This window comes from Scyliorhinus canicula, chromosome 6, assembly GCF_902713615.1.
Source record: "Scyliorhinus canicula chromosome 6, sScyCan1.1, whole genome shotgun sequence".
Classification (NCBI taxonomy): domain Eukaryota; kingdom Metazoa; phylum Chordata; class Chondrichthyes; order Carcharhiniformes; family Scyliorhinidae; genus Scyliorhinus; species Scyliorhinus canicula.
In genome coordinates this window covers 158,332,556-158,358,400 of record NC_052151.1, presented here as the reverse complement: position 1 = coordinate 158,358,400, position 25,845 = coordinate 158,332,556, and the positions used below count along the sequence as shown (strand labels likewise).

The 25,845-nt window shown below is 44.4% G+C and overlaps 1 protein-coding gene across 15 annotated transcripts in view; it reads right to left on the bottom strand.

Annotated features, from left to right (window-relative positions):
- The window catches only part of LOC119967604 (myelin transcription factor 1-like protein), a 569,116-nt gene that overhangs the window by 439,622 nt on the left and 103,649 nt on the right, over positions 1-25,845 (bottom strand). For 14 of the 15 annotated variants that reach the window (XM_038800349.1, XM_038800344.1, XM_038800345.1 and 11 more), the window contains one exon: positions 5,977-6,099. The exons of the other annotated variant lie outside the window; for it this stretch is intronic. The gene's annotated coding sequence lies outside the window, so the exon portion shown is untranslated. The remainder of the gene's footprint in view (positions 1-5,976; positions 6,100-25,845) is intronic. 15 annotated transcript variants of the gene reach the window in all.

Genomic DNA, 25,845 nt, shown 5'->3' with positions numbered 1-25,845 from the left:
TGTCTACTTTCACTGCAGACTCAGCATTATTTCAGGTTCACAGCAAAGGGTGTGACAGGCACTCACTGCTTTCAGAACAACAAAGCAGTTCTTTCACTTCAGCAAGCAGGAGAAAGAGAGAAAGTTCCTTTCACTTCCAAGGTCTAACTTCTGCTTAGTTCTCTCAGGAAGCATCATTTATCAGGAACCAATCACTGATTGTTTTAAGGCAGAAGACTGTACCAGGCAGTTATGGTGCAAGATCAAGAGGACTCCCAGACAAACTCTCAGCAAATGCATACATTCACAAGATTCTAGATCTTTCTACCTGTCCTCCTCCCCTCAAACATACAAATTTGATTTAACAGCACTTCTTCAGATAACATTTTAGGTGTGGGGTTCATAGAGACCATGATAAGAGTAGAGGATTTTGTGCGATAGTGTAAAATGGGTGATAGCAAATCAGTAGCCAGACTTCATCTCTCTTGAATTTTATTTCCATTGAAGTCAGGAAAGATGTAAAACAGGCTGCTGACTGACTATTGCCTATTTTATACCTTTGTACAATTGTCCTCAGAGAATTACTCAATAAATTGATTCATTATGAATAATGGCAGGACACAGGTTTTCCCATTCCCAAAATTAGTTTAGTTTTTTTTTGCTTTGAACTTCTTAAAGTCCCTTTCAAAGCGGCTGGAGCTTTACTTCAACAAGTCACTGAAGGATACATTAGAGATCCTAATGTTCAATCTGTGTCAGATGCCTCTACTCTTTCAATGTGGATCTGTCTAAAAAGGCAGAAAGGTCATCTGAAATCAGAAACTCATTGGGGAAAATTATATTTCTTCACTCTGTGATACGGTGTGTTAGCATGCCACTAACCTTTGAAGTGGACTTTCATGATCAGCATTTTTGATGACATTAGTTTGCTGTAGGTGTTTACTATGTATCTTAACTGATTAGAACATGTCTCCCCTCAATCCATGGAGTGGCACTGTTAACTGATGCAAATGAGAGAGAAGTACAAAAATGAGAGTTTTGACTCTGATGGTCACATTAGTATCCCCTCCAATGGATATTTGGACATCTATACAAAGAATAGCAAATGCCTGAATAATTGGTAGCACAGAGGTTAACACTGTTGTTTCACAGCACCAAGGACCCGGGTTCGATTCCTGGCTTGGGCCACTGTCTGTGCAGAGTCTGCACGTTCCCCTTGTGTGTGCCTGGGTTTCTTCCGGGTGCTCTGGTTTCCTCCTACAAGTCCCGAAAGACATGCTTGTTAGGTAAATTGGACATTCTGAATTCTCCCTCCGTGTACCTGTACAGGTGCCTGTGTGGCGACTAGATTTTCACAGTAGCTTCATTGCAGTAAGCCTACTTGTGCCACTAATAAAGATCATTATTATAGTTTCTTTGTCAAAAAAGGTCTCTTGGACTCTGGGGAGACTTTAAAATTTCAGGTTAAAAGATGCTATGCTACAATTGCGCCAGCTGTTATCAATTTGTTAAAAATATATTTTAATTACATGGTATTGCTGAGTGTTGCAGCACCAATGTGGCACACCTTGGATTCCTCTATGGTAGACACCATGCAGAGCTGTCAACATCCCTCTGTCGCTGTTTCCCCTTCTGCATTCAGGTAAGTTTCCACATATAGGAGTCAATTTTTGTGTCAGCCAGTATATTAGGCAGAGCGCTGACAAGCAGCCCGCCAATTAGGAAGGGGATGAGGCACAGGAAGTGCAGCAACTTCTCTGTGGGGCCAACCTAGCAGTAGTTAGTTGAGGAGGACTGGCACATGGGGCACAAGGTAAGGTCAATGAGGGTCAAGCGACAAGCAGATTGATTATTGCTTGGTGAGGAAGAATTCGTCCAGTCCCACACAAAAATAATTATTAAAAATAAACTTGGCTGGAGAATTTTTGGAGTGATCTTGCTCGCTGGTTAGGCGCTTCATGAACAGTTTGTGCAAAATTATTGCTACCCATTAGGACCCTAAAATTACAACATGTCAAAGGACCACCACTTGCATAGATTATTGAGGTTCCCGACTGGTTGCAGTGGGACTATTAGGTGATTATTTCCAGGCTTGCTTAAAAAATATGGTGCATCGGACATCAGCAGGGATGAAGTGGGAAGCTAAGCATTGCACTGTGAATTTAGTCTCACTACCTCTCCACGTCTGCCAACAAACAGCGTGATAATGAAAACAAAGTTGGCTCTGTTCTGTGAGAAAAACAGAGCAGAAGCCAAATATTTTCTCAGGAATAGGGAGAGAATTGAAGGCTGAACGATGGCTGGCTCATTCTTATGCATCATCTGGCAATAGAACAAAGTGTGACATTAGCAAAGGCCTGGGAGCAAGGGGTTTGATTGCTCAAGTTGCCATAGATGGTACATGACCTCAAGTACCCAAGCAACATAGGTACATTAGGAACAGAAGTAGGCCATTCATCCTCTCGGGCCTGCTCCGTCATTCAATTAGATTATGGCTGACCTGCACCTCAACTCTTTATCCCTTGATACCCTTACCAAACACAAATCTATCTCAGTCTTGAAAGTGCTTATTGTCCGAGCAAGGAAATGAACTTAAAAAATCCTGTGTTTCTCGAAAATGAATATATCTAAACTGCACAGTTTCTTTTTAGATAGAGACTCCTCGATGACTTAAGAAGTGCACTGTATGACATGGTATCTAGCCATCTAGTACAGCAGGGCCCCAAGTTAATTCAGTGGTCCATGCTGAAGTGGCTAATCAAACCTGGGGCAACAGTCAAAACAGAGGGGTTCAGCAAGAAATAAAATATAAACCTTTCAGTCAGAAGACAGAAGGTAAAGAAATGTGCCAGAATGTTAGGGCACAGGATCACCAAAAGGTTAGCTCCTGACCAATAATGACTGCTGAGCAGAAGGCACATGCTTCTCCACAGAGGGAGCATAAGGGGGGAATTTTAATTTCCTGATCTGACAGGAGCCAGGTGGGTAGTAGAACACCAAGAAGTCAGAGGTCAGGGTCCCCTGCATTATGTGGAGTTTTAACTGTGTAACATGCAACATCACTGACAGGGTCCCCACCTGGAATCTATCCTAATTGACAGGGAGGATTAATCACATGGGGTCACAATTCTGGGGATGGGAGGGAGATCAGAGGCGGAGTGGAGAGATGATCAGAGGCTTATGGGAGGCAGGTAGGAAGAAGATTGGAATGGTCAGATAGGTTTCTGATTGACCAGGACGGGTTGGCCAGGCAGGCATGCTGAATCCAATAGGGCAGCTGAAAGCTGATTGATTATCTTCTGTTCCTGCAACCCGTCACCTGGATTTAGCAAATGGGTTTCCAGAGGCCCAGGGAACATGGCCATCCAACATTAAATTTTAACTCATAAATTAAAATGAGGCACCCAGCTTCCTTACAAAATCAATGGTGCCCCCAACATGCCTCCTGAAAGTGGGTTGGTTGCTTGGCACCTTCATGCCATTGTGTAAAACCAAAAGTGGATGGATTAGATTGGGATCAGGATTCAGGCTTTTATTAACTCTTAACTGACCCAAACCGCCTATGACATGTGATGAACTCCATCACTGCCTATTCCCCCCGATCTCCATCTCTGTCAATCACTAACCTACTGCTGCTCTTGCACACTTACCAGAATAGGATAATAATAATATAATCTTTTACTGTCACAAGTAGGCTTACATTAACACTGCAATGAAGTTACTATGAAAAGCCTCTAGTCGCCACATTCTGGCGCCAGTTCGAGTACACAGAGAGAGAATTCAGAATGTCCAAATTACCTAACAGCATGTCTTCTGGGACTTGTGGGAGGAAACCAGAGCACCCGGAGGAATCCCATGCAGACACAGGGAGAACATGCAGACTCCACACAGACAATGACTCAAGCCGGGAATCGAACCTGGATCTCTGGAGCTGTGAAGAAACAGTGCTCACCATTGTGCTACCGTGCCGCCCCAGATAAGGTGCACCATTTGCAATGGCCTGGGAGTGAGCCACCCAATATTGGAAGGAGTTAAGATAAGAACACTCATCAGGAGGAGCAAACAAAAGAAATAACTTCAAAGCCAATAAAATAACAGGCCAGAACATCATTCTTAAGCAATGTATAAGCACCCACACTGATGCTCTGAGCCTTGTTTTACCTTGGGGTATTGTATTTACTGATAAAATTGTTGGTACGTGCTGCCCTATAAATATTATCCATTTTAAATCCATTCCTACTATATGTTCACATTGCTGCACTAGAATTTCTGTTGCATTTCTGCCAGGGGATGTCACAAATGCAAACAAGTTCTGAGCAAATTTCTTCTTTCCCACAATGTAGCAGCATTGGGCAGTACTTTGTACTAAGGATCTCTTAAGTAATCTGGCTCATCAATGTCAGATAACATTTTTTTTCTCCGCAGTGTTTTTTATTTTTCTCACTGTTATATTTGCGGTTCATCTTTTATACTACAATGTATGCGGAAATATAATTCAGCAGACAATCCCAGTCCTGCAAATCCTTTTGTGTGTTCACATGTGAATGGAGAGATCGAGTGTCGCGTGACTACTTGATCCAATTGTACAGCATAGCTGTGAGTAGTGTTTTGCACAGTTGGCACCAGCATGCACTTCCAGCAGGCATTGTTGGATCGCAGACAAAAGCAGAAAGCTTGCCCAATTTTCTTCGCCCAAATGCAGGGCTGCTGCACTGCTCACTGTGGTCATGAACCATGGGTGTTCTTTGACTACATGACTAAATACCACATCAAGATGTTGCATTTACCAAATTTCCCATCAGAACATCGGTGAACAACAATTCAAGTTCTATGTAACGCAAATACTCAGGAGACCAGAACATATCACCTGAAAAATAGAACAATAAGCTGCTGTTCTTGGTACATCAGCCTCTTCAACATTAATAACACTTCCTTCTTTTTCTTTACAGCTTATTTCAAAAGAAGCAGAGAACAGCATGCAAAGGACAGACCAGAGAAAAATATACAAAATTCTCAGCAAAAAATATTTTTGTTGCAATGCATATTAAACAATACTAAACCAATTCTATAAGTGTATAAGTACACTGAAATTGTTGATGTTTTCAGTTATAATAGCTACTTTATTCACAGCGCATGGCCCTTTTTCCTCTACCCTCTTTTCAATGGAATTTGGTAATGTTTTATTATTACAGACATTATTTACATTGCAAGGAGGTCTGTGCAAGTGCCCTGCTAAGCAGCATTGCTTGGGATTTTCCTGTCTACCAACAGAAACGCTACATTGCTTCCTCAAGCACAAGTGTGTGATTTCTATTAACCACTTAGTTGCTGATTTCACTTAAACATAATTGTTCTTGGATTTTGTTCTGCTCTCATTTTTATATTCTTACAATCTCTATCCATTTAAATAGCTGCTGCACTTGATACATAATTTTTCTGAAGGTGCAATGGCTAGAAAACTGTAAGTGAAAGTAATAACAGAAACAAAAATCTGCATCTGAAAAAGATGGTTAAAAACATTAAATTGAAATGCCCACTGCATCAGAAAGCAGCCAGCCCATCACTGGACAATCACTGTTGATGTAAGGGGGGGGGGGGGGGGGGATCAGCCTGGATAGATAGGCATGTGAAATGTATCCCCCCATCATCTTGTTCTGCCTTTTCAATTTATTTTAGCCTCCTTCCTTATCAAGGGCTGCAGGATTCTGTAAAGGCTCATGCTACTCAGGATTGCAAATCTTCAGCAACTGGAACACTATATGCATGATCTAATCCAATGGCAAATGGGGGCCATGAGCTGGTGACAGTGAATACAAAATGACACAGATTCTATAACTTCCTGTGGATACTCGTGAAAAAAAAGCAAAGGCAGGTAATATCGCAGTGGCTAGCAATCACTTTAAACAAAAAAAGAATGGGAGGAAAAGACCGAAGGGGGTGAGGGAAACTCGAATGTTCAAAGTCTTCGAACAGAGCTTTCATTCGATGGTTCTGTACCTGAAGTCGTTTGGCGGCGTGATCTTTCTCTTTGGTCCACACTTTGCTGTTGTGAGCCTGTCAGCAGCAGCTGTGAGTCCGCGCCTGCCGATTCACCACCAGCTTTCTTCTGAATTCATTTTTCTATGGAAAACGTGAGAAGACAACATCTAAACCAGGAAAGTAATGTATAAAAACCGAATAGATTGGGACTGTAAAAATACAGTGTATCGACTTCTTTTGTTTCCAGTAAAAAGGAATGGCAGCAGAAGTGGTCACATCTTTTTCGTGACAAAAAAATATATACTGCATTATTTTCACGTCAAGCTACAAATTCAATGATACTAATTAAAATTGGTATATTGCAATAACAGACGAAGTGTTAATGGGGCAGCAGTCAAGTGTGTCAGGAAAATGAAGGGACCCTTGGGGGCCTGGCACGGTGTTTATAATCAGCTAAAATCAGCATCCACAGGAGAGCTGCTCTACCATAAATCTCCTAATAGCTCCAAAAGCACCGCTGCAGATTTGAAAGAAAGCAATGAACTCTTCAGTACTTTTCTTTAAAAAAACCCCACCGCTTTACACATTGCAAAATAGACGACAAAGTCACCACCATTACGCTGCATGGTTATCTTTGTAAAATACAGTTTTAAAAAAAGAATCAGATACATATTTAAGTTTAGAAGGCTTATGTTTCGAGGTTTCCACCTCGAACTTCGCATCGTGTTGCTTCCACATTCTGACAATACTTCCTGTAACATCGCAGCATTAATCTCTTGCTCAAAGTGCACAGAAGAATTTGCATCCAGCCACTGACCAACAACACTTAACATATGCAAACTGGCTCCTTTTGTCACAATGTTTGCAAGTTTTGAGGGGAAATATGTTTCAATTCTCCATTAAAATGGAACTGTACTCAGGTTATATCTCATTTATTTTTGCCGGCTGCAAGCTGGTATAAACACTATTCGTTCTCCTGTTTCCCAGGGAGAAGCATTCATTTTTGTAAAAAAAAAATTCAGCACCTAGGCCAGCAGCCGCAGCCAAACTGAAGCTGAATCTATGATCAGACAGGCATTGTTTATTTCAACACCAGCCTCCTAGAATCGAGGCTCAACGAAAGTTCGGACTAGGCTATAGGAATGTAGTTGGCTCTGTTTCTTCGCTCAAATGTGTTCTCTGAACGACTGCTTTAATATCCCAAATTGCTAATGATCCAGTGCTTTTTGATCCTACCCCCATTCCTACTCAAGGGTGTTTCATTTTTTTTAAAATGGAGCATCTCGCTGATAGAACCATTTCATGAATTGTATATGATCGTGTTGCTTACAAGCTTTAATGCTGATGCTTCTTTGGAGGAGAAAAAATAAAATGACACCACTGGATGAAATGTTTTTCAAGTACAGGTTAAGAAGGAAATTTTAGTATTTGTGACTTCACCCCCACCCCACTTTTAAATAGGCATTTTTAAATACATGTTTGATGAGCTCCAGAGACAAATATTCCACAAACTCCCTTTGGAATAGTGGGGAGTATGCTTTGTGAAAATGTCATCTGCCTGTGCTGCAATTACTCACACTTCAGCAATCATGTTCACAATGCAGAATGGGTCGAATTCAGGTGAGTACCAGAACCAGCAATCATTCTCTGGAATGAGAACAAGGCTATTTTCTTTCATTTCCCATCAACACAACTATCAAGGCCTTAATTACAAGGCAAGTGTCAGGCCTGGGTGGTGAAAGGCTGATTATTATACAGCTCAGCGTCAAATCAGTTTTGTATTGATGAACAACAGCAGAAATGAGAAAACGAAGCTTGGGCCCACAACAAAGAACAAAAAGCCTCTGGCCAGACAAAAAAAATATAGAAAACTCTCAATGGTAATAGGCCATTTCAACTTGCAATGGCATGATGCTTTTGCAACAGGCATAAGGAAAGCAAAGGTAGGGTGCCTCAAATCGGGGTGGGGGGGGGGGGGGATGTCAAGTTCTGTTCAAATGGGTCCATTATTTTTATTAATTATAGAAAAGACAACAACATTTTAAAATTTTCCTGAAAGACTAATCTACTCAGCTTCAAAGAATTAAACATTAATCATCCTTGTGTTGATCTATAGATGGGAAAATAAGTTATATTGTTCTGGGTAAGAGTGTTTCCTGTTCATTTCCTTTGTGCACATTTCTTTAATTTTATCATTTTGATCCATGGACACAGAATCAGGATGAGTCTTAAGCAGGGTCTGAAACAGCTTGCTTTCAGGACACTGTATTAGGACAGCACGGTAGCACAGTGCTTAGCACTGTGGCTTCACAGCGCCAGGGACCTGGGTTTGATTCACGGCTTGGGTCACTGTCTGTGCGGAGTCTGCACGTTCTCCCCATATCTGCGTGGGTTTTCTCCAGGTGCTCTGGTTTCCTCCCACAAGTCCTGAAAGACGTGCTGTTAAGGTAAAATAGACATTCTGAATTCTCCCTCAGTGTACCCAAACCGGTGCCAGAATGTGGCGCATAAGGGTTTTTCACAGTAACTTCATTGCAGTGTTAATGTAAGCCTACTTGTGACACTAATAAAGATTATCATTATTACTAGGTTTTGTATTTTGGAAAGGAGAATCCAAACTCTTCGGCACCTAGCGGATCTTAGCAACCAGCTTTGGAGGGAGTCGGTTTGATTGGTGAACTGGCAATCGGTGGGTTGGCTAGGAATAGTGTTCTGCCTGAGAACAGTCAATTGTTTGTTCCTGTGTGATGCTTGATCACTCTCATTCTCTCTCTCTCTCCTGCTTGCTGAAGTGAAAGTACTGTTCTATTGTTACATAGAACATAGACCAGTACAGCACAGAACAGGCCCTTCGGCCCTCGATGTTGTGCCGAGCAATGATCACCCTACTCAAACCCATGTATCCACCCTATACCCGTAACCCAACAACCCCCCCCCCCCCCCCTTAACCTTACTTTTTAGGACACTACGGGCAATTTAGCATGGCCAATCCACCTAACCCGCACATCTTTGGACTGTGGGAGGAAACCGGAGCACCCGGAGGAAACCCACGCACACACGGGGAGGATGTGCAGACTCCGCACAGACAGTGACCCAGCCGGGAACCGAACCTGGGACCCTGGAACTGTGAAGCATTTATGCTAACCACCATGCTACCGTGCTGCCCCAAAGGTAAAATAGACATTCTGAATTCTTGTGACAAGTAGGCCTATTTTACCTGTTCTGAAGGAACCTGAGGAAGGAGCAGTGCTCCAAAAGCTAGTGATTTGAAACAAACCTGTTGGACTTTAACCTGGTGCTGTAAGACTTCTTACTATTGTTCTGAAAGCAGTGAGTGGCTGGCACATCGTTTTCTGTGAACCTGAGAAGATACTGAGTCTGCAGAGAAGATAGGCTTGTCCAGAGAAACTACCTCAAGCCTAGCAGGAAGAAGTACCAAAATTAAAGCCTGAACTTCAGAAAGAAATTGACTGGAAGTCATCTCGGTTCATCAAAGATCTTTAACCTTTTATATTTATTAATATGCTTGTTCCCTTTCCACCTCCCTTTCCCCTCTGCTTTCAGAACAATAGATTGTTACTTTTACTTCAGCAAGCAGGAGAGAGAGTGAGAGTGATCCTTTCACTTCCCCTTTGTGTTGTTTGTCTCTGTGTGTAGAGAGTAGGGCAAGTTAGGAAAAGGGTAGTAGATAGTCAGTTACATTTTCTGTCCATTGAATTATAATATTGACATTATAAAAGGTTACTTATGTTTTAAAGTTACAAACCTGGTTACTAGTTTATTGGGCTCGACCAAGGATCTCAGGTATTTTAAATAAAATCTAATTTCACCTGCGTTGTGACTCTGGGTCAAGTGGGGCTGGAACTGACAATGCACTAGTCCAGGTGTTGTGACAGTCATTTTGTCCTGTACTTGGGATAAAGACCCTCCCTTCAAAAAGATATGGCCTTGTGTAATACTTTTTTTTGTTTTATTCTCTCAAGAAGAATTAATAAATCACTGGCAATGTATTTGAGGAAACTTGGAAAATTATTTCTGAGCCCCTCTGTCAAACATGCAAAAGATATATGTCAAGGTAGCACCACATTTATGACAGCTAGCTGTATTCCACAAGTAAAAATCCCAACAAGACTTGCATCATACTGAACAACCTCTAGCTATAGTAGATACTCTATTTCAGATATTCATCTAGCTCTGTTTGAACTTCTCTCTTTCTTACGTTGCATATGTTCTTTCTCTTCTTTGCATCCTCATTGTATTAAGGTCAATACTCACTGCATCATCTTCTTTTCTTTCTACGTTTTGAGGATCTTAAATTGTTAAACTCCCTACCTCCCTCAGTCTCCACTTCCAGCCAACTACACACTTGTAAAATCCAAGATCTGTACAATTACTCTGCAATGGGTCTTATTTCCAATTCGTTTAACTTTGGTACTATCCTGAAAGGGAAGGTAGGATCTGGCAAGATCTCTAGAAGTCACAAAGCACTTTACAGCTAATTAGGTGTAGTCACTCTTATAATATTGGGAATCAGCAGCCAAATTGTGCACAGCAAAGTCCCTCAGACAGGAATGGGATACATGATCAGATACATGAACAGATAATCTGGAGTGATGTTGATTAAGAGATAAACCAAGCCAGCAGGAAACTCTGTTGCTCTTCTTTGAATAGTGTCATTAAACCTATAATGTCAGGTGGGGCAAACAACTTGACACCAATAAAATGACCACATTAGTAGTAAACGGATAATCACACTAATGGTAGCACAAAGTGTAGGTATTAGAGTTAAGCTAGGTTCAGGGCTGCTAAAAGATGAAAGATACAAACTTGTCGTGTAAAGGAGAGGAATGTCCGCAGTACTAAATAATCAATTTTCATCAGCTTTCATGGAAAAGTTGGGTTGTCGCACCACCAAAAGTGGCTGCAGACCAATTTGTGTTGCTAATTCTAAGAGTAATGGTACGAAATAAGTTACTAAAGCTTAGGATGGGCAAATCAATTAGATCCTATGGTTGTCATCCAAAGACCCTGAAAAACCTTTCAAGTAAATGGGGATGCTTTGGTAATAATTATTCAAAATATTCTGAAAAGAAAAATTGTACACAGCACTAGACAGCGATAAAACAACACCCCTTTAGAAAAGGAAGCAAGGATCTGGAAATTATAGACCAGTTAGTTCGAACTCAGTTAAACTAGGTAAATTAGAAGACTCTATAACATCGGTTGAAATTATTAAGCACTCAAAAAAACAATTTGAGTTCATGAGGGTTAATCATCTCAAACTTTTAAAATCAGAATAGGTTTGGCAAATCTCACAGATAATTCATAGAAATAACAGATAAAGGAAATGCGTGGATATGGTTTGGCTATATGAATTCTCAAAAAGCATGTTATAAATTATCAGCTAGGGAAATGTGAAATTTTGTAGGTATGAAATGGAAAATGAAGTACAACTTAAGATCTAAATGGAGCAGAGAAGCAGAAGAACCACAGTATTTAGATGCATAGCTCAGTCAAGATTTATTTCATTCATGGAATGCGAGTGTCACTGGCAGGACTAGCATTTATTGCCAATCACTAATTGCCTTTAATAAAGTGGTAGTGAGTAGCCCTTTTGGACCATTGCAGTCCTTGTGGTGCAGGTACACCCACAGTGCTATAAGGGAGGGAGTTCCAGGTTTCTGTCCCAGCAATACTGGCGGAACAGTGAAATATTTCCAACTCAGGATGGTATGTGGCTTTAAAAGGAACTTGCAGTTGGAGGTGTTCCCATGTGCCTGCTGTCCTTGTTCCTCTTGGTGGTAGACGCTATGGCTTTGGAAGGTACTATTGAAGGAACCATGGCACGTTGCCTCAGTGAATCTTGTAGATGGCACAAAATGCTGCTACAATACACTGGTGGTTTAAGAAACAAATGTATAAAGTGGTGAATGGGAGGTTGATCAAGCAGGTTGCATTGTCTTGGATGGTATCAAATTTCTTTGTTGTTGCTGGAGCTTCAGTCATCCAGGAGTATTCGGTCACACTCTTGACTTGTACCTTGCAAATTGTAGGCAAGCTTTGGGGAGTCAGGAGGTGAGTTACTTGCCATAGAAATCCTAACCCCTGACCAGGTGACAAGAATAAACAGAATGCATGGTTTTATATGTTCAGGCATAGAACACGTGTAAGGGGGTAACGTTGAACTTGCACAATAAATTAATTATACTGTAGTTAAAGTACTGTGTACACTTGAAGGCTTCACATTATAAGAAAGATATAGAATCATACAGCACAGAAGGGGGCATTCAACCCATCATGCCAGCTCTTTGATTGGTTTATCCAATTAGTCCCAGTTCCCTATAAATCTTTTATATAAAATCAATGAAATTGTAGATTTAGATTTGATATTATAAGAGGGTTTAGCAGAGGGTGGTTAGGGTGCAGAGTTCCTCTTCACAAATTATCGTTGAAGTAGAGAGCAGAGTACATCATTATTTTTTATAAGGGAATTGGATAGTTGCTTGAAAATGAAAAATATTGAAGGGTATGGAGGTGGGGTGTGCAAGAGGGTGGGGCTAGGGTAAGTGGTTCATGTGGAGAAAAACCTCTGCACAGATTTGATGAGTCAAATGGTCTGCTGTGCTGTAACATTCTAAGGTTATGCAATCTGTTCTTTCCCAGATTCATATTTATCGAATGTTCTGCTTCTCAGTGAAGTTGATTATCAGCCTCTTTCTACAGCATACCATTTGTTGTCTCCTAAACTGTCCAGAAAGTTGAAATGTACCACAAGAAATCATACATTCTCCTTCTATCTCCTACCTGCTGACTTCCTTTTACACACGTCTCACTCACAGCAGTGCTTTGAAGTGCACTGGCACGCTTAATTCATTAATTGCCACTTGCAGGCTGTGATGCTGCAGACTTTCTAATTCGACAAGGTAACAATGAAAATCCACTTACAAAAATAGCCATAACTTTAAAAAACTGCACCACAATAAAATCAGCAATTTTAGCAAGATCATCTCCATTTCAGTACCTTGCCTCTTTACACAATGCCGTGGCAATCTGACCATCTGTTTCAAGAACTAGTTTAAAACTATTCTGCACGCACTGTCTATCAGCAAGATCATACATGACATTCTGACAAGCACCCAACACACAGTAGTATAATGGCACAGACCTCAGAAGCACACACAATGGTAAGTACACAATGAAGCATGCAGATGTCGCCTATATAAATATGCACACCACTGTACGCGTACATATGACAGCTGGTACATGTAACTGTACCAATACTGTCACACACTAGCATGCAAATAAAAAGGAACTGACTCCTCTTTGTGTTTTTAAGCATTCCTCCCATAGTTATTTTGCTAGTTTCCTTCTGAAATCTATATTTATAATCACTCAATTTTATCATTAATATTTTTCTCTTGTATTCTGAACCACATTATTTTTATGCTTTTTTATGTTCATATTTTACTGTTTCCATTGCAATATTCTATTTTAATTTTTTTCTTTTTTTGTTTACTATTTTGTGTGGGAATACTTTTTGTGCTCCATTTCATTGTTTAATTTTACTTCCCCAGTATGCACTTTGTTGTTGCACTTTTACAAATGGAGGAGCACGAAAGCAGAGAATGGGAACTGATAGTAGTAGGAAAGGAACAGAAAGCAGCATAAACTGATGGAAAGTGAAATATGGAGAAAAATGAAGATCAAACGATGGTAGGGTGATAGAATAGAAACAGTAAATAAGGTAGATGGGAACGCAGGTAATACTAGATCAGAAGTGGAAAAATCAGCCAAGATAGGAGGCAATGAAAATCAGCACAGAGATGTACCAGAGAAGCGAGGAAAGGAAAATGACAGAAGGCAATAAGAGTCCAATGAATTAAGGAAAGGGCAAAAGTGGGAGAGTCAAGAGGTCTGTCACCAGATTACATTCTGAAACAAACAACGCAGACACAATTTGGCTTCAAATAGTAATTAAAGCCAAAGTAAAGCTCAGGATTCATAAATGCACATTTACTAATTTACTGTTTTGTTGCTAGCTATTTTAGTTGGCAAATTAAGCCAGAATAACTTTAAAACTACTGATGGATCTAATGGCACTTGGAGTTCAACCACTGTGCTCCCACTGGCAGCACGCCAGTCTAGACGGGTGCAATGAAATTCTTCCCCCTCACAAAGACCTAGCTGAAATGACTTTGGGTAGTCTTAATCCAGTCCACAGCACTAAACTGTGCATTAAGGAATTATCACTAAATTAGCAAACCGACTCTAGCCACAGTGCTGTGACTGATGGGGAAAGGAAGTCATTTGGTTGAGAAGTCGTGAATGCTCTTGTGAGGTAGAATGCAGGAAGCTTCACTTGATGAATCTGGCTGGGGAGTTCTTGATGCTGATATCAGCTTCAAAAAGAAGTATCTTCTATTCTACAGCACTGCTATCTTTCAGCTTGATGAGAACTTAACCTTACCATAAAAATAAACCTTTGTTTAAAGAAAACTGCACAGAGAAAAATAATTTAATCTTATTTTCTCTCACCATAACATTCTGTTTTTCTGCCACTCTTATTGTATTAACACAACTGTGTCTGCCCACACACTAATACAGTCAACAAATCTATGAATTAGGCTCCTTTACAGGAAACTAAAAAGCGGGGGCCATTATTTTGGGGGTTTATGCAACAGTTGCCATCATCTTTAACATCCACCACTGTACTGTCTGGCTCTTCAACCAATATTAAGTATCAAATATGCAAGAATTTGCTTTAACTCCAGATTGCAAGATGAAATTTATCTAATCTGCTTTCACCAAAATCTCTGCATCTTAACCCCTGACTCTATTCTGCTCACTGGCTTCCACTCACTCAGGCTGAATTTGGTGACAAGCAACCACAATGTCCTATTTGAACCTGAGCCGATCCTCAAACCTCACATCCTTTCTATCTTCCCAAAACCACAACATCACTCACTCAACCCTCAACCCACATGCAGCCACATAAATATTCTTGCAGCTCCTCACGGACCCTCTTATTTCTACAATTCACAATCCAAAACGCCACCATCTGCATCCAGTGCTGAGGTATATCTGCTCCTTTATCATTATAATGGGCACTGTAGTGTAATAGTTACTTTACTTGACAAGCAACTATAGGCCTGGTTCAAATGGTAGTTTGGGAATTCAAATCCAGTTTTGAACATTCAAGGCTGAGATTGATGGATTTTTAGACTCTCAGGGAATCAAAAGATGTGGGGATCAGGCAGGAAGATGGAGTTCAAGTCGAAGGTTAGGCAGAATATTATTCAAAATCGGAGAGGCTCAGGGGAAGTATGGTCTATCCAGCTCCAATTTCTTGTGTCCTCATCACAATTCGCTTGCCAACCTTCAGTGGCTTTTGGACCCCAACACACAGGTTTAAAATCATTGCCTTTATTTATAAGTCCTCCTTTGGCCTAGCCTTTCTGTGTTGCTGAAATCGCCCTCAACCCTGTAATCGGTCACAGGCCCTCCACTCTTCCACTTAAAACCTAAATTGTACCCATCATCCAACTCCAATTGCACTCTCACCAGCACAGCTTTTAGCGTATTGGCTCCACACGTGGAATTCTCGTGCTCGAGACTTCAGCTTTACTACCTATAATAATAATCTTTATTGTCACAAGTAGGCTTACATTAACACTGCAATGAAGTTACTGTAAAAAACCCCTAGTCGCCACATTCTGGCACCTGTTCGGGTATATTGAGGGAGATTCAGAATTTCCAAATTACCTAACAGCACTCTTTAACTTGTGGGAGGAAACCGGAGCTCCCGGAGGGAACACACGCAGACACAGGGAGAACGTGCAGACTCCACACAGACAGTGACCCAAGCGGGAATCGAACCTGGGACACTGGAGCTGTGAAGCAACAGTGCAAACCACTGTGCTACCGTGCTGCCAGCCTCACCTCACTGCTTGGCTTCAACAGCCCCCTTAATGCCTATCGCTTAAAATCTGCCTTTGGTCCTCCTTTTTAACCCTTCTCTTTTCAGTGCTCAATGTCAAGTTATTTTTCTGCCACTGTGAAGCACCTTGAGATAGTTTATGCAGATTCAGTGAAATTCAAGGGTTAAAAGAAAACCTGCAAATGCTGGAAACCTGAAGCAGGAAATGCCTATCAGATCAGTCAACATTTTGGGTGTAATCCTTCAACGGAACTGACAATTCAAAGGATGGGGTGTGCGATCTGAAATGTAAGATGCCGTACAGCTAGTAGACAGTTTACATATAGAGAGGGCAGTTTTAAAATACCTTTTGGGTTTGAATGGCTTTCTGCTTGAAACTTTAAAATTGGCAATAGATCAAAATGTAACAAAGAGAAACTGTTGCAAAATCATTTAACAGAACAGAAATAATTTGGTAAAGATATAGTTGTGTTGTATTCAGCCGCAAAGGCAAAGAGGACAGCAAGAAACACGAAACTGCAATCCAGCATTTCAATCACATTTACTAATTTCAAATCTGTCACTTACAGACGCAATTTGATGAAACCACAAAGAACTAATGCCTGTGCAGATTGAGAATCCTTACAGCACGTCCAAAGTCTGTGTACTGTTTACTTGAGAAAGGCTGTGATGTTTCAAAAACATTTCAGATAGATATTAAGACGTTAACATGAGACAACAGCAACATTAACAAGTCACTTAAAATAAAATCCAGATTTCAGAGACAATCATTATTTCTCTTATTGTGGGAGGGATTTTATTAACACTCCAGCACACAGCACCAGTGAGGCTTTAATCTGTCAACTGCATGACAAGCAGCTAATGCCGCAATGTAGAATCACAGGGGGTGAAATTGGACGCGGGCAAGGGCGCAAATCAGACAACTTTAATAGAACTGAATATCGCGCATCTGGCAATGGTCGACATATTTGATTGCGCCAATTTTGCGTCCCTGCCCATGACCAATTGCTCTGATGTAGAATCTTATGGTTCAGAAGGAGACCCCGCAGTCCATCATGTCTCTGTCAACTCTTTGAAAGAGCTATTCAATTAGTCCCAATTCTCCACTATTTCCCATAGCCCTGCATTTTTTTCCTTTCCAAGTATGTATCCAATTACCTTTTGAAAGCTACTATTCAATCTTCTTCGACCAGCCCTTCAGGCAGTGAATTCCAAAACAGAACAACTCGCTGCAAAAAAAAAACCCTCCTTATCTCCCCACTGGTCCTTTTGCCAATTTTCCTAAACCTGTATCCTCTGACCACTGATCCTCCTGCCAGTGGAAACAGTTTTTTGTATTGACTATCAAAACAGCTGACAACCTTCAACGCTTCTATCGAATATTCTTTTAATCTACTCTACACTGAGAAGAACCACACCTTCTCCAGACTCTCCACATAGCAGAGGTCCCGCCCCTTATCCTTGGTTTCATTCTCATATACCTCCAGTATTCCTCCTCTAAAGTCGTGACATCCTTCCTAAAATGTGGTGACCAAAACTGGATGCAAGACTCCAGCTGTGGGCTAACCAGTGATTTATGATGATTTATCATAATTTCCTTGCTTTTGTACTCTTAAAGACAGACACCACTTATACCTGACAGAGCAGTAGGACCATTTTTAGGCCAGGAACATGACCAACTAAATTGAGTGTCTTGCCATTGCTTTTCTCTGAAGCAAGCTCTTACAAAAAATTTCAAATCTTCTCTGGTGACAGGATGGGTGCCAGAAGATTCGAGGACAGCTAATGTGATGCCATTATTCAAAAAGGGATACAGGGACAAACCAGGAAATTACAGCTCAGTGAGTCTAACTTCAGTGGTAGGAAAACTACTGGAAAGAATTCTGAGGGACAGAATTAATCTCCACATGGAGAGGCAAGGATCAATTAAGGATAGTCAGCGTGGTTTTGTCAAAGGGAGATCATGGGCACAATTGAACGGAAAAAGTTCTAAGTCTCATATTGGGCGCAACTTCCCTGGTGCGTCCGGATGGTCGACCCGTAGTTAACGACACTTAGTGCAAAAAACAATCCTCCACAATCTTCATGACGGAACTGGCTGTCCCACAAGCTGATTCGCTGGAACCACGCCTGGCAGCTCCCCGCTAACAAGGGGGAGCTGCTCATAATCTTTCCCTCCGAACTCCGTCCCAGGCAGCACATGACAATGGCAACATGTAGACCTGCTCCATACATTCGGGGACGCTGACCTGGCCAGGCTGCTGGATGCCGTGAAGGCGAGATGGGGATTGGAGGACCAGCAACAGGGCCGGCAATACTGCCTGGGAGGCAGTGCGATAGCGGCCGCCAGATTGGGCAGCGTGACCAGGAGGACGCAAACCAATGTCGAAAGAAAACCATTCCGGACATCAGAGTCCTCAGTCCCTATGAGGAACGGGCCCTGGATATTGCGGGATTGGCCGAGGAGAGAACGGTCACCGACAGCAATGTTGTCCTGTGCTGCAGATGACCTGTCTCAAGTGAGTTGTTCATGTCAGACAAAATAATCCTCCGGTCTCATTGACCACATGTCCACTCTCTCGCAGGGTCTCCAGCTGATGGGGCCGAGCCATCCGCCGACACCCACCCCCCTGCACCCAACAGAACACCTCAGAGGACAGCTCCGAGGAGACCACCATTGAGTTGTCTCAGCTGCCATACCCTCTCTCCACCAGCTCAGAGAAACACAACACCGCGGGCGACATTATTAGATACAGGCTTCTGGGGCACAAACTAGTAAGCATCACATGGTTGCTAATGCACATCAGATAGAGGCAGGAACTTCCAAGGGAGTCAGCAGTCAGAGGTCTGCTGGATCCCAGGATTCAGCTGAGTCCCAGTCAGTTGCCGAGCCTCTGGGCAAGGTTATCCCGGAGATGATGCAGATGCTAGGGCAGGGCTGTGATATTCAGGAGAGGATGTCAGCGACATTCAGGTGAGTCCATAGCCAATTGGAGGCATCCCAAAGGATACTAGCGCAGGAGATGGCACCGGCAATGTGTGGCCTCAAGGCCAACACTGCTAGGATGGCGACGGCAGTGGAAAGCCTGGAGCATGACGTTAACGCCATGAGCGGTGGTGTCCAAGGAGTGCCTCAGTCAGCATCGACCATGCCTGAAGGCCTCGACATCAAGTCCCAGTCGCTGAAGGACATGTCCCAGATGCAGGTGGATATTGCTGAGGCTCTCCAGAGCTTATCCCAGTCACTGAGGAAGATTGCCGAGGCCATCAACACCATGGTGCAGACAACAGGAAGATGCCAGGACTGGCAGAGCCGGATGATGCAGAGGCCTCTGGAGTTCAGTCCAGCTGCCTCGCCATCCCGTAGAGACTCCCAGGACCTACAGGCGCCGTCAGGGAGGAGAGAGTGTTGGAGGCTGACTAGGGTCGGTGGGCAGAGAGACTGGGGTTGTTTTCACTGGAGCAGAGAAGGCAGAGGGAGGAACCTGATTGAGGTGCATAAAATTATGAGAGACATAGATAGGGTGGATAGGAAGGTACATTTCTCCTGAGGTAAGGGGTCAATAACCAGGAGGCATTGATTTAAGATAATGGGAAGGATGTTTAGAGGAGATGTGAGAAAAGCTTTTTCACGCAGTGGGTGGTTGGAATCTGGAACTCACTGCCTGGAAGGGTGGTAGAGGCAGAAACTCTCACAACATTCTAGAACTATTTAGGTGAGCACTTGAAGTGGCTTTGCATACAAGGCTACACACCAAGTGCTGGGAATAGGGATTCGAATTATTAGGTGCTTGATGGTGGGAGTGGACGCAATAGGCCGAAGGGCCTCTCTCCATGCTGTAACATTCAATGAATCTATAACTGATGGTGATTTAATCTGAGGGTCACCACATCTCAGGTGAGGGGTGAGGTTGAGGAGGTGGGGCCTTCATGGATAACCTCTGCCAGTGCAGAAATTGGATTCATGGTGTCAGCGTCACTCCGCATCACGAACCAGCATCCAGCCAACTAATCTAACCAACCCCCCAACCTCTTGACTTGGAAACATGTCGTCATTCATTCACTGTTGCTGGGTTAAAATCCTGAACCTCTCGCCCTAACAGCACTCCCTCCCTACACCTCAGGGACTGCAGGGGTTCAAGAAGTCAGTTCACCACCACCACCTTCTCAAGTGCAACTAGAAATGGCCAATAAATGCTGGCCTAACCAGGATAACCTTCCCACATCCTGGAAATGCATTTAAACAAAGAAGTACGCTCATTTCAACCTGGAGGCCAAGCAGCAAGACGATCTCAGGAAAGCATGATAGGTGAATGGCATAGCATTTTCAGATGCCAAGCTTTATCCTCTAACTTGCCCAACATTGCCCTGCACTGCACTCCACAAAAACAAGAAATCTGCGGTCCACTCAATTCTCTTTCTTCTGGCACCTCCTGTTATGGGTCCGGACCAGACCCCTAATTTCTTACTTTGGAAAATTGGGAGGAAATGTTACTGTGCCACAGGAATGATAACACTGACCAGCTGACAACTTTTATGGGAAAACAAACTTTAATTTAAAAACAGAATTAAACACGTTATCATCAAAACAAAGAAATAGCTTACATTTAACAGTTACAACTATTTACTTATTTTCTAACCCTGCCTCTATATTCCAATTAAGCAAACTCATATATATTAAAATTACCATTCATGAATAATGTTTTTAAAAAAATATTTTTATTGAAGGCATTTCGCATATGTTCATGAAAATCTCTGAAGACCACACATCAACAGGAAGAGAAATCACAGGCTCCCAACATCCCTGCGAACAAAACCCCAACACACCCTGCCTTCCTAAATAAGCCCTCTTTATCTACCCCCCTCCACCCCCACTCCCCAAAGATACCCCTCCCCCACCCCACTGACACCTCAATTCACCTTGAAGAAATCAATGAACGCTTTCCACGTCTGGTGAAACCCTCCTCCACTCCACCCCCCCCCCCCACCCCCACCCCCACCCCCCCCCCCCCCCCCCCACCCCCCCCCCACCCACCCAACCCGCAAGGCAATCTTGACCTTCGCCAAATGCAGGATATCTGCCAGGTCACTCACCCATACTCCCGCTTTGGCGGCTCCGGGTCTCGCCAGCACAATAAGATCCGTCTCCAGGGTATCAGGGAGGCAAAGACCAATACATAGAACATAGAACAGTACAGCACAGAACAGGCCCTTCGGCCCTCAATGTTGTGCCGAGCCATGATCACCCTACTCAAATCCACGTATCCACCCTATACCCGTAACCCAACAACCCCCCCTTAACCTTACTTTTATTAGGACACTACGGGCAATTTAGCATGGCCAATCCACCTAACCTGCACATCTTTGGACTGTGGGAGGAAACCGGAGCACCCGGAGGAAACCCACGCACACAGGGGGAGGACGTGCAGACTCCACACAGACAGTGACCCAGCCGGGAATCGAACCTGGGACCCTGGAGCTGTGAAGCATTTATGCTAACCACCATGCTACCCTGCTACGTTGGCCTCGCTCCCCACCTGGACTCTCAGATCTTCCGACTCCCCGAATATCGCCACTTCCAGACTTGGGACCATCCCCACCTCCAGAATCTCAGACGACACATCTGAGAACCCTTGCCAGAACCTCCTCAACCTCGGATACTGCCAGAACATGTGGGCATGATTCACGGGCTGTCCTACTCACCGCCCACACTTGTCCTCCACCCCTGGCTCATCCGTGCAACCGTCATGTGGGCCATATGCACCACCTTAAACTGGGTGAAGCTTAAACCTGCACACGACAAAGACGCGTTCACCCTACATAGGGCCTCTTTCCACATCCTGGCCGCACCTCCCCACAACCCCTCCTCCTATTTACACCTGATATCCTCACTCGGAGCGCCCTCCCTCTTCATCAACTCTCCTTACATGTCCGACACTCTCCCCTCCACAATACCACACTGCAACAACAGCCTGTCCTGCAACAGGAGGCGGCCCCGGAAGGATGTTACCTCTCTCCTCACAAAATCCCTCACCTACAGATATCTGAAACCATTCCCTTTGGGCAGCTCATAGTTCCCTCCAACTCCTCCAGACCTGCAAACTTGCCCCCTATAAATAAGTCTCTAAAGTACTCTATCCCCACCTGTCACCTCCCCCGGAACCTCGCATCCAGCCCTGCCAGCACAAACCTGTGATTGTCACATATCAGCGCCAACAATAACCTTTTGGAGGTTAGGGGAGTTGCCGTTTGGGTAGTGGGAGTGAGTTTCCGGCATCTAAGAATCCAGGTAGCGCAGAGTTGGGCACAGTTACATAAACTGAACTTGGCATGACAGGTGGAGGGGAAAGAAGGCGGATTTCAGGAGGTGGCATGTGTCGCCTTTGGCACTGTATGGGTATGTGCCGACGGTTAAAATAATGGTTCTGCCCAGGTCTAACCCAAAAGGTTGCCTTTACTGGCTCCACACCCGCAGCACTGAAACCAGCACAGGGCCCACAGAGCACCAGACTAGCGAAAACGGAAGGGGTGCCAACAACAGTGCCCTGAAACCCATCCCCCGACATGACACTGCCTCCACTCTCCCCCAAACCGATACCTCCTCCATTGCCCATTTCCTCACCATTACGATGTTCACCGCCCAATAATAATTCATCAAACTTGGCAATGCCTGGTGTCCCCCCACCCCCTTCCGTCACTTGCCCCCTCTCAAAAAACAGCCCTGGGGTCTTCCCAGCCCAAATAAACCCCAAAATTATCCCTTTTATCTTCCAAAAAAGTGCTTGGGGACAAAGATGGGAAGGTTTTGGAACACGAACAAGCACCTGGGCAGAACCATCATTTTAACCGTCTGCACGTACCCATACAGTGCCAAAGGCGACACATGCCACCTCTTGAAATCCGCCTTCTTTCCCTCCACCTGTCGTGCCAAGTTCAGTTTATGTAACTGTGCCCAACTCCGCGCTACCTGGATTCTTAGATGCCGAAAACTCACTCCCACTACCCAAACGGCAACTCCCCTAACCTCCTCTCCTGCCCTCGAGTATTAATCGGCAACAAATCACTCTTCCCCATGTCCAATTTGTACCCTGAAAACTGGCCACATTTCCTCAAGATTTCCATGATTGTTTCAAAGCTGCCACCGAGTCCGAGATATATAACAAAAGATCATCCTCATTTAGCGAAACCTTGTCTTCAGCCCCACCCCGCTCAATTCCTTTCCAACATCTCAATGCGCAAAGTGACATTGCCAGTGGCTCTATCGCCAAAGCGAAAAGCAATGTGGAGAGCATGCACCCCTGCCTCATTATGCGATGCAGCCCGAAGCATTCCGAGCTTGTCCTGTTCGTTCGGACATCAGCCATTGGAGCCCTGTACAGCAGCCAAACCCATGCCATGAACCCCTGGTCATACCTGAACCAACCCAGCACCTCCAACAGATACTCCACTACATCTGAATGAATGCCTTCTCCGCATCCATCACCACTACTATTCCCACCTCCTGCACCTCCAAGGGCATCATACTAAAATTAAGCAGCCTACCCACATTCGCCAACAATTGCCACCCCTTCACAAGCCCCATCTGGTCCTCCGCTATCACCTCCGGCATGCTATCCTCTATCCGCGAAGCTAACACGTTCGCAAACACCTTCACATCCACATTAAGCAGCGATATCGGGCGGCATGACCCACACTGCTCCTGGTCCTTATGTTTCTTCAAAATCAGCTAAATGGACGCCTGCGACAATGGGGGTGTGGAGCTCCCACCTTCCCCTCACCCCGTTTATATCCCCACTAACAGGGGCCCCAACTTCACACCAAAGTTCTTGTAAAACTCTACTGGGAACCCATCCGGCCTCAGGACCTTCCCCGTCTGCATCAAACCAACGCTATCTATCACCTTCCTCAGACCTATCAGGGAGCTGCACCCTCTCCTCCTCCACCCTAGGGAACTCCAGCTCGTTCAGGAACCACCTCATATACTCCTCCCCAGGCAGAGGTGACTCATATAGCCTTCTGTAGAAGGACTCAAATACGGTGGCACGGTAGCATGGTGGTTAGCACTGTTGCTACACAGCTCCAGGGTCCCAGGTTCAATTCCTGGCTTGGGTCACCGTCCCTGCGGAGTTTGCATGTTCTCTCCATGTCTGCATGGTTTCCTCCGGGTGCTCCGGTTTCTTCCCACAGTCCAAAGATGTGCAGGTTAGGTGAATTGGACATGATCAATTGCCTTTATGTCCAAAAAAAAAGGTTAGGTGGGATAGAGTGGAGGTGTGGGTTTGAGTGGGGTGCTCTTTCTGAGGGCCGATGCAGACTCAATAGTCTGAATGGCCTCCTTCTGCACTGTAAATTCTATGATTCTATTCCTCACCTTACCAATTTCCCAGGCCGCTGCCTGCTTCCTCAACTGGTAGGCCAGCACCCAACTCGCTTTTTCCCTGTACTCGTACACTGCCCTCTGACCCTCCGCAATGGCCCTACCGCTTACCCCGTGGACACCAACCCGAACTTCATTTAGAGCCTTTGTCTCTCCTTTAACAAACCTCCCCTGCACCTTCGAGCCCTAAGATCCACCCTCAATATCTCATCTAGTAGCTTATCTCTCTCTCCTCCCGTTCCACCCTCGCCTCATGCGCATGGATCCAAATAAACGGACTCCTAGCTACCGCCAAAGGTGCTTCCCACAACATGAAGGCCGAGACCTCCCCCCATTTCATTCCACTCCACAGAGCCGGGAATGGCGGCCCTCGCAAAGAAATCAACCCGGGAGTACACCTGATGCACATGTGAAAAGTATTAGAACTCTTCGCTCTCGGCCTCCCAAAACTCCACAGGTCCCCCCCCCCCCCCCCCCCCCATGGTCCATGAATCCCCGCAGCTCCTGAACCACCATGGACACCTTCGACAGCTTAGAGCACAACTGGTCCATCTTCAGATCCATCCCCATGATCATCTGGTGTGTATTTAGGTCTGAGATCTTCCCTAACACGCATCTCATAAAGTCCACGTCATCCCAATTTGAGGCATAAACATTCACCAGAACCACTACCATCCCTCCAGCTTCCCACTGACCATCACATTTCTATCCCCTGGATCAGCTACAGTGCTACCCACCTTGAAAGCCACTTTCTTACTGACCAGCCCCGCCACCCCCCCTCGTCTTCATGTCCAACCCCAAGTCCCTGCCCCACTCATCCCTTCCTCAGCCTCATCTGATCCCCCAGCTTCAGGTGGGTCCCCTGCAAAAACACAATGTTGTCCTTCAAACACCTCAAGTGCGCGAAAGCATGTGACCGCTTAACTGGCCTACTCAACCCTTGCACGCTCCAAGTAACCAGCCTGGTTGGGAAGCTGCCCTTCCCTGCCAATCAGCTATATGTCTTCTTTAGCTCCCTCTGGCCCGCATCGCGCACATTTCCAGGCACGCCACAAGATGTCCGCCGCCTTCTCGCCTTTCCCAACCCTGTACGTTCCCTTGGCCACAGAAAAATACTTTTCACTGTACTTCAGTACATGTGACAATAAATCAAATCAAAAATCTGTTAGGTTCTCTTGTCCTGCTACATGTATAATTTTTAAGTTAAATTTCACAGAATTTACAGTGCAGAAGGAGGCCATTCGGCCCATCGAGTCTGCACCGGCTCTAGGAAAGAGCACCCTACCCAAGGTCAACACCTCCACCCTATCCCCATAACCCAGTAACCCCACCCAACACTAAGGGCAATTTTGGACACCAAGGGCAATTTATCATGGCCAATCCACCTAACCTTCACATCTTTGGACTGTGGGAGGAAACCGGAGCACCCGGAGGAAACCCACGCACACATGGGGAGGATGTGCAGACTCCGCACAGACAGTGACCCAAGCCGGAATCGAACCTGGGACCCTGGAGCTGTGAAGCAATTGTGCTATCCACAATGCTACCGTGCTGCCCAATGTTTGTAGCAATA